The sequence below is a fragment of the Simochromis diagramma genome, unplaced genomic scaffold, assembly GCF_900408965.1.
Source record: "Simochromis diagramma unplaced genomic scaffold, fSimDia1.1 OVJJ01000337.1, whole genome shotgun sequence".
Taxonomy (NCBI): Eukaryota; Metazoa; Chordata; class Actinopteri; order Cichliformes; family Cichlidae; genus Simochromis; species Simochromis diagramma.
Window position 1 is genome coordinate 976399 of NW_024386982.1, and position 12460 is coordinate 988858.

Below are 12460 nucleotides of genomic sequence, written 5' to 3' on the forward strand. Positions count from 1 at the left end.
AGTCGAGCAGCCAACTCTACGTTTTTTGGTATGTCTTGATTTTTGAATGAATATTTACCATATTTCAGCCAAATGTAGTTAAACGTCTAGAGTGTCGCCATGTAACATGCTAAAAAAGAGCCGTTAGCTTATTTGCTGTTTTATCTGTTGTCAAAGAATTGGCGCTTTTTCATTTGAATTTGTCTTTGGCACAAGAGCCGTAATATCACATTAAACCTAATTACGAGGCACTCATAACATAATTTGGTTTTCTGTGTGAATAGATTTGCCAACTGACTCTTCAGTTACATTGTGTATTTACTGCACCGTGGTGTTAGTGAGATTTTGAACATTGAACAGCTTTAGCTAATATCATCAGCGACATTATGCTAGCTTACATCCCTACCCCTCCTGCCCTCACCTGCTGTCCTTTTCTTTTTGTTTTTTTGTTTTTTTTTTGCTGCACATTGAGAGACGACCTCTATTCTGCATTTCACCAGGAGTCAGCTGATGGATTGTGGGTTCAAGGTGTTATGGTGAGAAAGTATATTCTATTTTCGCTTAAGGTTTCTGTTACTTGATTATCATAAATTTATTTTTAATTATTAGGTGCATGCATACTCAAACAGACCACCCTATTAATACAACCGAGAAATCCAAAATCTGCCATAGGTTTAGCTTATACCTGTATGTATTGTCAGAAAGGTGATTACTGGACTCACGTTAATGCACACTTGAACTAAAATGAGGTTGTAACTTGTGGGTTGTTGGGTTGCAAATCAGAAACAAACATGTTTGGACTTTTTTAATCCCATAAGATCTGGAAACACAGTTTTTATTCAACAAAACATTACTGATTAACCAAGCACAGTGCCTGCTGTTATTTCAAAATAATTTTATGTCATTTCAGATAACATGCAGCATTCCAGTGCATCCCAACCATGCCTTTACAGTCAAGGTTTCTGACGGAGCTGAGTTTCTCTCTGACGGTCTGCTGAAAGTGTTTGCAAAGTGATCGGGGGAACAGGGCACAAAGCTAAAGGATGTAGCTGCCATGATGACAGTAAGAACTTTAAAATTCTTTAACTACAAAGTGTATATGTATTGCATTAGGTCAGTAAAAGATTTTTATGCTGCATCCATTGAAACAGTCAACTATTACCTGTGAGTACTGATTCCACTGAAAGGATGCCATAATTTTCGTCATGCATTTACTGGCCCACTGAGAAAAAAATGTCTTTTTAAAAAAATATATGTTCTGGAAACTGTATATCCATAAAGTTGATGTCAAACAGGAACTTTTGATATTGCTTTGTAGATGCTGGTGTTGCATGTTGACTGGTTTAAAAAGTCAAGAGTTATTGTCTGGGATCATTTTCTTCTGTGCTACTGAAAATTTTGAGTTCACAAATCTCTGTTTTCTTTGTTATAATACTTAAGGATGACATTAATGCTCAAAGGGAGTCCCTCATCAAAGTGCTCCGCATCTGTGTGAAAGACAATTGCAACATCTTGGTGCAGGAGTTCATGGTGAGTGTTTTATGAGTAGATTGTGGCTTTGCAACATTTAAAAATGCATTTAGTTATCCACTTGATCCTCATTGGACTGGTTAGTACTAGTAGTCCTCGTTAATAATTTGAAGTTCACATGAGGCCTGGTAGTGAACTCGGCCGCCGGCCCTTGAGGCCCCACCCCACCCTGTATTAGGGGTCACATCACTGTGAAAAACCTTTGAATTTGTCATTCTAGTGAACAAAGGATAATCCCACCAATATTTACATTAGCTTTTGTTTGAAAAAAAAATGACCAACTGACCAACAGCTAACCAAATTGTGGGGCTGAAAGTCTAAATTCTAACATCTTCTGAGTGACATAACCTGGATTTCTGATGGGCCGGTGTCTTTCTAACAAAAACTAATGTAAAGCATTTCAAATTATTATGTTTTTTACTCTCTCTTAGAAACTCTGTTAGACCATGAATGGCAGCATGGCAGGCCACTCTTTGGCTATAGCTATTTACTATGTTGCTTTCATTGGTTTAAATTACTCTAACATTAGAACTGGTAGATTCAAAAGAGATGAGTTTAAAAAGGAATCTTAAAAAAATGTTTTGTGTTTAACCAGGACTTGACTGAGGCCACTGCACAGATTGAGAAAACCACAATGAACATCTGTCTCCAGAGATGCGCCAGGCAATGACTTTTCTGATGTTGGCATCATCATCGAGGGTGTAGTAGTTCTTCAAGATCTGGATAACGTGACCTTTGCAGTAGCCATGCTGTTTGGACCTTTTTTATTTCTTCAATATGAGTTACCCATCACAGCTCTGCTACACTTTTGAGGTGATTCAAAGGGTGGTAATAGAGTTGGATGTGACTCAACTCTCAAGAAAAGCCAAAACTAAGACAAAACTGCTCCTGCAAGGAAAGCTCACTGTTATGCATGCAAGGTGATCAGCTCTAGGTGAGAGGACATTTAAAGCTCACACTTGTTCTGCTGCAGTTTTGAAGCTCAATTCCAAGAACAGATCGCAGGGTTCATTTTTATATACTCTGCAACTGCCATGAGGACAGGGCCGTTTTTTTGTTGTTGTTTGTTTTTCCTTTTGCTCTGTACAAGTTCTCTGTTTGTCTGTTTGGCAGCATTTTTAAATTTCTCTTTGTATTTTTTCTTTCTTTTACTAGTGAAGAGATGTAGCGTGAACAGTTATACAGTCTAAATATCCCATATGGGTCGTGTGAAATGGTATTTTCAGTTTCATTCAGTTGAAGTATAGAAAATTGAATATTTCTAAGTAGGGATGGGTACCGGTGTCCGGTGCCATGATGGCACCGGTTCTGACATAAACGGTAGTAACCAGACCGAAAAGCAGCGCACATTTCGGTGCTTTATTTCGGTGCTTTTTTTCCAGAGCTGTGATACACTTCTAGCCAATAATTTTACGTTTCCGAGGATAGTAGGCGGGTCCAGGTACGTGCGTTCTTTTAGAGCAGAGCTACAGATTAAAAATGCCCAAGGCGAAGCGGTCAAAAGTCTGGCTGTACTTCACAGCAAAATATGCAAACTCAGCAGCCTGCAACAAGTGCTTTAAGCTGATACTGTGATACTGTCAAAGGAGGTAACACCTCAAATCCGACGAAACACCTGGCAACGCATAGCGTTTTTTTTAAAAGCCCAGAAATGCGCCGTATGATAGCTTGCTGCGAGACCTCACACCGAGCACATCTACTGTGCGTGGGTTGCCTGTTATCTGACCCGGAGTTAGCAATATCCCCCAAAAACCCCGAAGAGGAGAGTCCTGGCCCCTATCCCTGCCAGTGTAGCAGAAATGATGAGGATGATGATGGCAGCAGCAGCCGTTCTTCTCTGCGTGAGTAGCTTAATGTTGTTCGTGTTTAATTTACGTTGAGTAGGCTAACCACATTATTAAATTAATGCATGTAAGGTGAACTAGCAAACATCATCATAGCTACATGCAGCTGTCTTCTTGTTTGATGGCAGATACTCCCTTCACCCTGGCCAAAAAGGCTAAAATGACCAAAGAAAAAGTGGAAAACAGTTAAACATGAGAGGTTTTGGACAAAGTTTGTGTTTTTTCCATTGTTTAAGCACTGCTTCCAGCCAAGAGTGATACCATATATGACCCATAGCTGCAGAAAAGGCTAACATTGTTATCTTTTTACAAAAAAACAGCTGAACATGAGAGGTTTTTGGACCAATTTTGTGTTCTCCATTCTTTAAGCACCGGTTTGAGCACCGTTTGAGCACCGGCACCGTTTCAAAAGTACCGATTTGGCACCGGTATCGGATAAAACCTAAACGATACCCATCCCTATTTCTAAGTGTGCTGTTTTGAACCAAGATGTCACAGTATGATCAGTGCTGTAATTCTTGACAGTCACTGTATCAATGTTGTTTTTGCATCTCTTGAATAAAGGTTTTGACCTGCAAATGCTAATTTCTTTAGTTATTGGGGTAAAATGGGTAGTGTTAATAGGAAGGTGTTTGCCAATTCAGTAACCTAATTTAATTTTAATGGAAACTAACATTACCTCAAATTGTTTAGTTATAATTGTTGTTTAACTGAATCTTGACGTCAGAGGCCTTCAATAGAATGTTTTGTATTGTCCTGTAACATTTTTCAAAAGAAACAGTCTAATTTCTTTGCTGTGATTGATTCCAGAGAACACGGAAAAACTGACATTATTTAACTGTTGATTTATATAGATTCAGTGGAGGAGTAATGTCAGTTTAATTCTCTACCTACTGTCAATGCAGTGAAATTAGACATTTTGTTTTGAAAGGTTACTGGTGGATGCCAGCAACCATCTTGGAAAAGAACAATACAATCTGTTATAAGGCCTCCATTTGAAAATTGTGTATTTGATACTAGAATATAATAGCAAAATATAATTTGAAGATAACATGTAGTATTTAAGTGACCAAGTAGTATTGGGTAAAAGTTATTGAATGGTGTTGGGATAAAGTGAGAAAATTGTGAAGGATTAAAATATTCCAAGAGCTCAAATTACTTCATCAAAACATGTTTAAGTCACATTTTATCAACACAAATTGCACAGGTTTATTGAACATGAATAAATTGTGTTAATTTAACTCAATTGTTTAGGTTGCTGCCAAAGCAAAACATCTGTGTGCAACAAATGTCCACTATTGAATTAAGTAATTCCAACAACATATTTTTTTCAGTGTTGGTCATGTTTAATATTAAACACATAATATGCCCATTTGATTTAAATGACCACAAACTAAAAACATTAGTTTGTTTTGTTAGAATTCCTGAGCTTCATTTTTTACAGTGCAGTCTGAGCACCTTTAACTGTTATGTTTCCTCTTCATAAAGATCTGTGCAGCACATGCAACGACTAACTCATCTCACTCACTCGGTTTGATTCAACAAATTCAACAAAGAGTTTTGACCTTTGGCGCGCGCACACACACACACGCACACACACACACACATGCACACACACATGCACACACACACACACACACACACACACAAACCAAGACTTCACAAGTCTGTAATGATTTCACCATGTAGCAGGATATCCTACCACCATTATATAAACACTCCAAGAAGGTGCAGAGGTCTCCTCTTACTTCCCTACCCTTCCTCACCCCTCTGTATCCCACTCTCCTCATTCACTCTCTCCACATATCCCTTACCTCCTGAACCCAGACCTTTTGGGGGAGGTGGCAGCACGGCAGCAGTAGCTGTCTGGTACCTTTGTTTCTTCATTTTGGTTACACAAGGTGATGTTTTACTTTAGTCCAAATGGGTGAGGAAATTCCAACATCTCTTGACACCACTTTACTGTTTCCTTTACAGCTTCCATTGTCATGCAGTAAATAGTTTTTATAAAACTTAAACCCTGTAACGTCCATTAGAGACACTGTAATAAGACCTCTACATCATCAGTGTGTTTTTTTTTTTTTTTCCTGAACAACCTGAATAAATTGCATGATACATTTTCAAGCAATAAATTACAGAAAAACGATACAAATTAAAAGTCACATGTACAAATTAAGATTTAATTTCTTTCAACGAATTGTCAAAAGGTTCATCAACAGCTCAGTTAAAACAATTAAAATTTTCTGGAAATTATTTTATGGTTCAGGTTTTTCAGGGTTTGGGAGGTTTTTTTTGTTTTCTCCCGGTCACCAAGTAGTGACTGGTGGTCACAAAAACAGTAGATTTCTATAAGAAAAAAAGATCTCAGCTTATATGATGGGATCTCTAACGAGGTTATGTTCTTGGTCACTAGAGTCTTTTTTTTCTTTTTCTTTTTTTATAAAACTTGATGTTCATTCAGTAATTAATAATTAAGAAATCAGTTCACAATCAGAATAAAACAGGCATTAACCTCCTAAGACCTGAACTCTTCCACTGCATGCATTTTTAATTTCTCTTTGATATTCGGGCATATTGGGGCCCGATGAATGTAAAAACAAAGAATTACCAGATTTTTTTTTTTTTTACCTTATTTTTGTTTTTAAGAAAAATAAGAGCCATATATGAGGATATTTGTTTAAAATTGTTCATAGAAAAGTATCAGTATAATGTCCTTGTAAGTGGATATCAGGCCCTTTTAGAGCAAAATTTAACCCAAAATGTGATGTCCACATATGTGGACGCCAGGTCCCAGGAGGTTAAACAGATGTTAGTTAAAAACAGTTACGAGATTGGAGGTGCAGTGTTTTATATAATAAGATGAAATGTGATTTAGGAAGCCTAGCTTGCGTAGGAGCCACTGATTCTCGATTTGAGTTGGATGTTGACATGAACTGTGATTTATAAACCGTGCTGGATGAATCTAAGTTGCAGATAAAGTAAAGCTAGCATTAGCAAGCTTGCAGTTATTTTTATAGGCATATGCTTGCACCAACTAAAAGGTGAAAATGAAACAAAATTGGTTCACATTAATAGCGATGTTGGTCTCAAAGCTACTGTAATTGTATTTATGAGGACTATTTTTAATGCTTTTTGGTTGGAGCATCTCATTGGTTGCTGTAACAGCTGTGTAACTAACGAAACTTAAATGTACATTAAAGTGAAAGGAATTCTGCCTGCAACAATATATGTGTGCCAAGCCATCAAATCATTATTTTCTCACCTAAACAGAATGGCAATGGCAGTTTTATTTATTAGCACATTTGCTTACATGCAAACTCAATGTGCTTATCACAGAAGATAAAAACATTAAAACCAGTCTAGATTTAAATTACTTTAAGGCACAGTTTGCATATTCTTCGGCAAAGGGCTGAGATGTAAATTCCACACATTTGTGGGCAGTGAATGGTTCTTACAAATTTCAGGTCTTAGTGTAGTTCTTGGTGTGTAGGATCACAGACTTGTTGCATGCTTAGATCTAACAGTGTAATGTTAGGAGATGGTTTGTATTGGCCACCAGTGTGAATAAATTACTAAGTGGTCTCATTCCTTGAAGAGAATCATCTTCCACTCTGCCAGACAGAGAGGGCCTCACACACTTCCTTTGTGTGAGTGTGTGTCCCTCTTGGCTTAACACCTAGAGGCAGAGACAGGATATTGATGTCAGTTCCATTTTTTAAAGATTGACAGTCTGTTTCTTTTCTCTTTTTTGTGTGTTTGTGACAGCTGGTGTGATTTTTAGCATTTGATTTTGGAAATAACAGCGCTAACATTCTGTCTTAAAGAGTGGAAAAACTGTAAATACAAGTGCAAATAATATGTTTAATGCAGTGGTTCCCAAACTTTTTTTGCTAGGCCCCCTTTGTTTTACAAGAAAAATGTCCCCCCCCCCCCCCCCCTCCCGTGCACGCACGCACGCGCACAAACACATCCTCCGACCACACACACCCCTATTTTGCTCCATTGCGGTTTATTTCACACCTCAAACATTTAGTAAACAATTAAGGAAATAATAATAATATAGGGAGTGCAGAATTATTAGGCAAATGAGTATTTTGTCCACATCATCCTCTTCATGCATGTTGTCTTACTCCAAGCTGTATAGGCTCGAAAGCCTACTACCAATTAAGCATATTAGGTGATGTGCAACATTGTAATGAGAAGGGGTGTGGTCTAATGACATCAACACCCTATATCAGGTGTGCATAATTATTAGGCAACGTCCTTTCCTTTGGCAAAATGGGTCAAAAGAAGGACTTGACAGGCTCAGAAAAGTCAAAAATAGTGAGATATCTTGCAGAGGGATGCAGCAGTCTCAAAATTGCAAAGCTTCTGAAGCGTGATCATCGAACAATCAAGCGTTTCATTCAAAATAGTCAACAGGGTCGCAAGAAGCGTGTGGAAAAACCAAGGCGCAAAATAACTGCCCATGAACTGAGAAAAGTCAAGCGTGCAGCTGCCAAGATGCCACTTGCCACCAGTTTGGCCATATTTCAGAGCTGCAACATCACTGGAGTGCCCAAAAGCACAAGGTGTGCAATACTCAGAGACATGGCCAAGGTAAGAAAGGCTGAAAGACGACCACCACTGAACAAGACACACAAGCTGAAACGTCAAGACTGGGCCAAGAAATATCTCAAGACTGGTTTTTCTAAGGTTTTATGGACTGATGAAATGAGAGTGAGTCTTGATGGGCCAGATGGATGGGCCCGTGGCTGGATTGGTAAAGGGCAGAGAGCTCCAGTCCGACTCAGACGCCAGCAAGGTGGAGGTGGAGTACTGGTTTGGGCTGGTATCATCAAAGATGAGCTTGTGGGGCCTTTTCGGGTTGAGGATGGAGTCAAGCTCAACTCCCAGTCCTACTGCCAGTTTCTGGAAGACACCTTCTTCAAGCAGTGGTACAGGAAGAAGTCTGCATCCTTCAAGAAAAACATGATTTTCATGCAGGACAATGCTCCATCACACGCGTCCAAGTACTCCACAGCGTGGCTGGCAAGAAAGGGTATAAAAGAAGAAAAACTAATGACATGGCCTCCTTGTTCACCTGATCTGAACCCCATTGAGAACCTGTGGTCCATCATCAAATGTGAGATTTACAAGGAGGGAAAACAGTACACCTCTCTGTACAGTGTCTGGGAGGCTGTGGTTGCTGCTGCACGCAATGTTGATGGTGAACAGATCAAAACACTGACAGAATCCATGGATGGCAGGCTTTTGAGTGTCCTTGCAAAGAAAGGTGGCTATATTGGTCGCTGATTTGTTTTTGTTTTGTTTTTGAATGTCAGAAATGTATATTTGTGAATGTGGAGATGTTATATTGGTTTCACTGGTAAAAATAAATAATTGAAATGGGTATATATTTGTTTCTTGTTAAGTTTCCTAATAATTATGCACAGTAATAGTCACCTGCACACACAGATATCCCCCTAAAACAGCTAAAACTAAAAACAAACTAAAAACTACTTCCACAAACATTCAGCTTTGATATTGATGAGTTTTTTGGGTTCATTGAGAACATGGTTGTTGTTCAATAATAAAATTATTCCTCAAAAATACAACTTGCCTAATAATTCTGCACTCCCTGTAATGGATTGGATTTATATAGCGCTTTTCAAGGCACCCAAAGCGCTTTACAATGCCACTATTCATTCACTCTCGCATTCACACACTGGTGGAGGCAAGCTACGGTTGTAGCCACAGCTGCCCTGGGGCAGACTGACAGAAGCGAGGCTGCCATATCGCGCCATCGGCCCCTCTGGCCAACACCAGTAGGCGGTAGGGTAAAGTGTCTTGCCCAAGGGCACAACAACCAGGACAGAGAGCCCGGGGATCGAACCGGCGACCTTCCGGTTACAGATACGCTTCCCAACCCCCTGAGCTACGGTCGAAATACAAGTAAATGGTAAATGGCCTGCATTTGTATAGCGCTTTTATAGTCCCTAAGGACCCCAAAGAACTTCACACTACATTCAGTCATTCACACACACATTCACACACTGGCAATGGCAAGCTACATTGTAGCCACAGCTGCCCTGGGGCGCACTGACAGAGGGGAGGCTGCCGGACACTGGCACCACCACCAGTAGGTAACATGGGGTTAGTATCTTCCCCAAGGATATTTGTCATGCAGCCAGGAGGCAGCCTGGGATCGAACCACCGACCTTCTGATTAGTGGCTGACCTGCTCTGCCACCTGAGCTACAGCCACCCCACCCCAATCTGCAATAAATTACAGGTAGTAATAAAATAAACTACTAACTCTTTTACGCTATGTCCGCACCTATACGGGTAGTTTTGAAAAGGCAGCTGTTTCGTCCACATGTAAACGGCGTTTTGAATCACCGAAAACTGAGATTTTTTAAAATTCAGTTTTTGCGTTTACGTGTGGACGAGGAATACAGAGTTTGTCACGCAACATCAAAGGTATGTGACTTTTTTCACGTCATGCTGTGCACCACGTTATTGTTTACATGAGATGAATAGCAGAATGGCAGATAGAGACAAAATACTGTTAATCTGACTGTCTGCAGGTTTTACACGCTTACATACACACACACAGTTACTGTCCCTCTATTTACAAAGGCAGAGGTGTCACGGTGTGATTATTTTACGTGTAGTTGTTTTTTTTCCTGTGTAATAATATTCAATATTGCTGTCAATACATTTTTCCAAAAATGCCTCTCTGTGCAAAATGGGTTTAAAAACATAAACAACTGTAGGATACTGTTTGTCCGTGATTTGAACCGAGGGAACAAATCGTGTCAGGATCAGCCTGATGTTATTTGTATCCCGCTGTAACTTTACTGTATAAAGAGCAAACATCTCCAAAATGTCAGGAGTAGTTAGTCATTACAACAAGTGTTTGTGAACTAAAAATCAAGAATGTGGGATACTGTTCGTCCGTGATTTGAAGAGCCCAGCGCTGCTCCCGACGAAGGGAAAACCAATTCTGCAGGGGAGACCTACCTCGGCACTTGTGCAGGTGAAATCAAAGGGAAGATATGCTTCACCATATTTTCTAGGCTTTGGCTTAGTATGAAGATGGTTTGGAAACATATTCAGCAATGCTTCATCTCCTGCTTTGCGTTTGTGTGGGAGCCCCGTGCTGGCAGTGTCCAAGCATTTTGGGTTTTTTCCCCCCCTTTTCATACCGCGCCCCCCCTGCAATGGCTCTGCGCCCCCCCCAGGGGGCGGGCCCCACACTTTGGGAAGGTCTGTGTTTAATGTACCAGTAAAATGTTCTGGTCTTCCTGGACCTGGAAAAGGCATTCGATCTGGTCCCTCACGAGCTGATTTGGCGATCGCTACAAACCCACGGTGCCCCAAAAGCTTATGTGAAATGGACTCAACTGCTCTATTGCAACGTTACAAGTGTGGTCCCATGATCGCCAGCCTTCCTGATCACCGTCAGCATCCACCAGGCCTCGGCCCTCTCACCCTATTGTTCATCTTCTGTCTGGACACTGCGATGGCCGACTTGCAATCACCACACCCATGGAGCCTCCTGTATGCAGATGATGTGAGCCTATCGGAAACAGAAGACCACCCAGCCCTGCAAACTCGAACACAAGTGTGGAAAGATCGGCTCTTCAAAAACAGCATGTACCTGAACATCAAGAAGACTGAGTACCTTGAATGCGGCCCCCAGACTGACGGCACTATCACCATCAAGGGCGAGCCACTGACCAAAGTCACCAATTCAAATAGCTTGGGTCCCTCATCACCTCGGACTTCAAAACGTTAGCAGACGCAGCGTGGATGAAGTGGCGTCAGGTCACTGGAGTCCTGTGTGACAAGGGAATGCCAATCTACCTCAAGGGGAAAGTCAACAAATCGATCGTGCGTCCAGTGACACTCTACGGCTCAGAGTGCTGGCCAGCGACGACCAAGCACGGGCAAGTTCTTCGCACCATGGAGATGAAGATGCAGAGGTGGCCCCTGGGTCTCACATGACTCGACCGAGTGATGAACGAAGACGTCAGGAAATGATGGGGAGTGGCGCCGATCACGGACAAGATGCGAGTGTTGAGTCTCCGATGATACGGCCATGTTGTCCGTTGCGATGATAATGCCGTTGCGAAAATAGGCCAACGATTAGACCGGGGGCAACAACAGGCCACGACGAAGACCAAAAAAGCGCTGGATGGACCAAATCAAAGACAATATGAAGGCTGCGAACATCACACCGGAAGATGCTCTGGATAGGAAGAAGTGGAGGAATGTGTGCAAAATAGCGGACCCTGCATCCAGCAGGACATGAACCGCTAGGAAAGAAGAAAAAGAAGAATATAACAGTAAAATGTACAGTAGGAGGCTTGGCATTGGAAAATGCAGGGACCTCTGTATCTCCAGAACGGCTGTATCTCTTTTAGCATGTGGCATGTGCACTAATGCACAGCCATTTTGTCATGACTCCCACTCTGCTCTTTAGATCAGAAGTTGGTCATATGATGAGACAGTTGCCTAAAGAAAGACTGAGTTATATGTGTTTAAGAGTGCAACTTTAAGGGACACCACAGGGATAATTGCTCTTTGACCCCTTGAAGTCGACTCTTATTATCATTGTGAAACAGAATTCATCAAGCAAAGCATTGTTCATCCACTAATAATATAAATAACATGAAGTGTGTTTAGGACAGGGGTATCAAACATAAGGTCTGGAGGCCAGATTTGGCCTGGCAAAGACTCCAATCTGGCCCACTGCATGACATTGGTAAATGTGAAAGGAACTGTATTTTCACATATTTTACACATTTTCTCACCATGGCCATTCACAATACACCAAAGTAATTAAATGATAGATTTCTGTAATTTCCAACTTTACTTCTTACAATTTAAACCCCAAACGTCATGCTGACAGCATCTGCCAGCCTCAAGGACTGCTGCACACTGGCTGTACAAGCACTGACAGCAGCCCATTCACTTATTTTCATTACTGACACTGGATTGCCCAATCAGACCAACCCCTCCGCTACCTTCACTGTGCGCTCACGGAGCTTGTAGAATAAATTTAGTGTAGATCAAGTGGTGAAAAGGTGGAGCTGAAAATCTGAAAATAGATGCAGCAGA

At 41.0% G+C, this 12460-nt stretch overlaps 1 long non-coding RNA gene and 1 pseudogene across 1 annotated transcript; both read left to right on the forward strand.

The window, feature by feature from the left end:
• The first annotated feature begins 400 nt into the window (after positions 1-400).
• Positions 401-2390, forward strand: LOC120738333. The gene is made up of 4 exons (XR_005696952.1): positions 401-515; positions 890-1042; positions 1420-1509; positions 2105-2390. It is a non-coding gene; the product is annotated as an uncharacterized LOC120738333 (long non-coding RNA).
• Positions 2391-10629: 8239 nt separating this feature from the next.
• On the forward strand, positions 10630-11651 carry LOC120738360 (annotated as a pseudogene).
• The last annotated feature ends 809 nt before the right edge of the window (positions 11652-12460 follow it).